Raw genomic sequence first — 3978 nt, 5'->3', positions numbered from 1 at the left:
CCCCTTGACAAAAGCTTATATATTATTGTTAGTAGGTGGAAATATGCATTTGAAATGCATGGGGACATTGATTTATCCGCCAAGATGATCCGTTTATGTAAAACTAAAAGGACACATTTACAGGAAAATAAACGTCTTTCATCACAAACACATCAACTCTCAATGAAGATATAAAGTTGCATTTGAAAGGACTGATAAAGATGGGAACCGAGAAGTGACTGCTTTTAGTGGTGTTGAAGTCTTAAGTTTACATACACTTAGAGTCATTAAAACTAGTTTACATACACTTAGAGTCATTAAAACTAGTTTACATACACTTAGAGTAATTAAAACTAGTTTACATACACTTAGAACCATTAAAACTAGTTTACATACACTTAGAGTCATTAAAACTAGTTTACATACACTTAGAGTCATTAAAACTAGTTTACATACACTTAGAACCATTAAAACTAGTTTACATACACTTAGAGTCATTAAAACTAGTTTACATACACTTAGAACCATTAAAACTAGTTTACATACACTTAGAGTCATTAAAACTAGTTTACATACACTTAGAGTCATTAAAACTAGTTTACATACACTTAGAGTCATTAAAACTAGTTTACATACACTTAGGTTGGAGTCATTAAAACTAGTTTACATACACTTAGATTCATTAAAACTAGTTTATATACACTTAGAGTCATTAAAACAAGTTTACAAACACTTAGAGTCATTAAAACTAGTTGACATACACTTAGAGTCATTAAAACTAGTTTACATACACTTAGAGTCATTAAAACAAGTTTACATACACTTAGAGTCATTAAAACTAGTTTATATACACTTAGAGTCATTAAAACTAGTTTACATACACTTAGGTTGGAGTCATTAAAACTAGTTTACATACACTTAGGTTGGAGTCATTAAAACTAGTTTACATACACTTAGAGTCATTAAAACTAGTTTACATACACTTAGAGTCATTAAAACTAGTTTACATACACTCATTAAAACAGAGTCATTAAAACTAGTTTATATACACTTAGTCATTAAAACAAGTTTATAAACACATTAAAGAGTCATTAAAACGAGTTTACATACACTTAGATTCATTAAAACTAGTTTACATACACTTAGAGTCATTAAAACAAGTTTACATACACTTAGAGTCATTAAAACTAGTTTATATACACTTAGAGTCATTAAAACTAGTTTACATACACTTAGGTTGGAGTCATTAAAACTAGTTTACATACACTTAGGTTGGAGTCATTAAAACTAGTTTACATACACTTAGAGTCATTAAAACTAGTTTACATACACTTAGAGTCATTAAAACTAGTTTACATACACTTAGAGTCATTAAAACTAGTTTACATACACTTAGATTCATTAAAACTAGTTTATATACACTTAGAGTCATTAAAACTAGTTTACATACACTTAGATTCATTAAAACAAGTTTACAAACACTTAGAGTCATTAAAACTAGTTTACATACACTTAGTCATTAAAACAAGTTTACAAACACTTAGAGTCATTAAAACTAGTTTACATACACTTAGAGTCATTAAAACTAGTTTACATACACTTAGAGTCATTAAAACTAGTTTACATACACTTAGAGTCATTAAAACTAGTTTACATACACTTAGATTCATTAAAACTAGTTTATATACACTTAGAGTCATTAAAACTAGTTTACATACACTTAGATTCATTAAAACAAGTTTACAAACACTTAGAGTCATTAAAACTAGTTTACATACACTTAGTCATTAAAACTAGTTTACATACACTTAGGTTGGAGTCATTAAAACTAGTTTACATACACTTAGAGTCATTAAAACTAGTTTACATACACTTAGGTTGGAGTCATTAAAACTAGTTTACATACACTTAGGTTGGAGTCATTAAAACTAGTTTACATACACTTAGAGCCATTAAAACTAGTTTACATACACTTAGGTTGGAGTCATTAAAACTAGTTTACATACACTTAGGTTGGAGTCATTAAAACTAGTTTACATACACTTAGGTTGGAGTCATTAAAACTAGTTTACATACACTTAGGTTGGAGTCATTAAAACTAGTTTACATACACTTAGGTTGGAGACATTAAAACTAGTTTACATACACTTAGGTTGGAGTCATTAAAACTAGTTTACATACACTTAGGTTGGAGTCATTACAACTAGTTTACATACACTTAGGTTGGAGACATTAAAACTAGTTTACATACATTTAGGTTGGAGACATTAAAACTAGTTTACATACACTTAGAGTCATTAAAACTAGTTTACATACACTTAGAGTCATTAAAACTAGTTTACATACACTTAGGTTGGAGTCATTAAAACTAGTTTACATACACTTAGGTTGGAGTCATTAAAACTAGTTTACATACACTTAGGTTGGAGACATTAAAACTAGTTTACATACACTTAGAGTCATTAAAACTAGTTTACATACACTCAGAGTCATTAAAACTAGTTTATATACACTTAGAGTCATTAAAACAAGTTTACAAACACTTAGAGCCATTAAAACTAGTTTACATACACTTAGAGTCATTAAAACTAGTTTACATACACTTAGAGTCATTAAAACTAGTTTACATACACTTAGAGTCATTAAAACTAGTTTACATACACTTAGAGTCATTAAAACTAGTTTACATACACTTAGGTTGGAGTCATTAAAACTAGTTTACATACACTTAGAGTCATTAAAACTAGTTTACATACACTTAGAGTCATATTATTAAAACTAGTTTACATACACTTAGGTTGGAGTCATTAAAACTAGTTTACATACACTTAGGTTGGAGTCATTAAAACTAGTTTACATACACTTAGGTTGGAGACATTAAAACTAGTTTACATACACTTAGAGTCATTAAAACTAGTTTACATACACTTAGAGTCATTAAATCTAGTTTATATACACTTAGGTTGGAGTCATTAAACTCCTTTTTCAACCACTCCACGCATTTCTTGTTAACAAACTATAGTTTTGGCAAGTCCTTTAGGACATCTACTTTGTGCATGACACAAGTAATATTTCCAACAATTGTTTACAGACAGATTATTTCACTTATAATTCACTGTATCACAATTCCAATGGGTCAGAGGTTTACATACACTAAGTTGACTGTGTCTTTAAACAGCTTGGAAAATTCCAGAAAATTATGTTATGGCTTTAGAAGCTTCTGATAGGCTAATTGACATCATTTGAGTCAATTGGAGGTGTACCTGTGGATATATTTCAAGGTCTACTGTCACGCCCTGACCATAGTTTGCTTTGTATGTTTCTATGTTTTGTTTGGTCAGGGTGTGATCTGAGTGGGCATTCTATGTTGTATGTCTAGTTTGTCTGTTTCTATGTCTGGCCTGATATGGTTCTCAATCAGAGGCACAGGTGTTAGTCGTTGTCTCTGATTGGGAACCATATTTAGGTAGCCAGTTTTGTCATTGTGGGTTTTGGGTTGTGGGTGACTGTCTATGTTAGTTGCTTGTGTCAGCACATTTCGTATATAGCTTCACGGTCGTTGTTCATTTATTTTTTTGTTCAGTTTACTTTGTGTTTTCGTCATCCATTAAAATGATGCATTCACACCACGCTGCTTTGGTCCGCTTCTTACGACGATCGTGACACCTACCTTCAAACTCACTGCCTCTTTGCTTGACATCATGGGAAAATCAAAAGAAATCAGCCAAGACCTCAAAATGAAAATTGTAGACTTCCACAAGTCTTGTTCATCCTTGGGAGCAATTTCCAAACGCCTGAAGGTACGTTCATCTGTACAAACAATAGTATGCAAGTATAAACACCATGGGAACACGCAGCCGTAAAACCGCTCAGGAAGGAGTTGTCTTCTGTCTCCTAGAGATGAATGTACTTTGGTGTGAAAAGTGAAAATCAATCCCAGAACAACGGACCTTGTGAAGATGCTGGAGGAAACGGGTACAAAAGTATCTATATCCACAG

General features: G+C 31.3%; 1 long non-coding RNA gene across 2 annotated transcripts; it reads left to right on the top strand.

Moving 5' to 3' along the window:
• Positions 1–512: 512 nt before the first annotated feature.
• Positions 513–2872, top strand: LOC127916228 (uncharacterized). 2 transcript variants are annotated; one of them, XR_008094038.1, is made up of 3 exons: positions 513–621; positions 1524–2166; positions 2777–2872. It is a non-coding gene; the product is annotated as an uncharacterized LOC127916228 (long non-coding RNA). The 2 variants fall into 2 exon arrangements; XR_008094039.1 differs by lacking the exon at positions 2777–2872 and adding an exon at positions 2332–2427.
• The last annotated feature ends 1106 nt before the right edge of the window (positions 2873–3978 follow it).

The sequence above is a fragment of the Oncorhynchus keta genome, chromosome 35 (genome assembly GCF_023373465.1).
Source record: "Oncorhynchus keta strain PuntledgeMale-10-30-2019 chromosome 35, Oket_V2, whole genome shotgun sequence".
In the NCBI taxonomy this organism is placed as follows: domain Eukaryota; kingdom Metazoa; phylum Chordata; class Actinopteri; order Salmoniformes; family Salmonidae; genus Oncorhynchus; species Oncorhynchus keta.
Note: the sequence above shows the minus strand (reverse complement) of the source record. Positions and strands in the feature narration are given on the sequence as shown.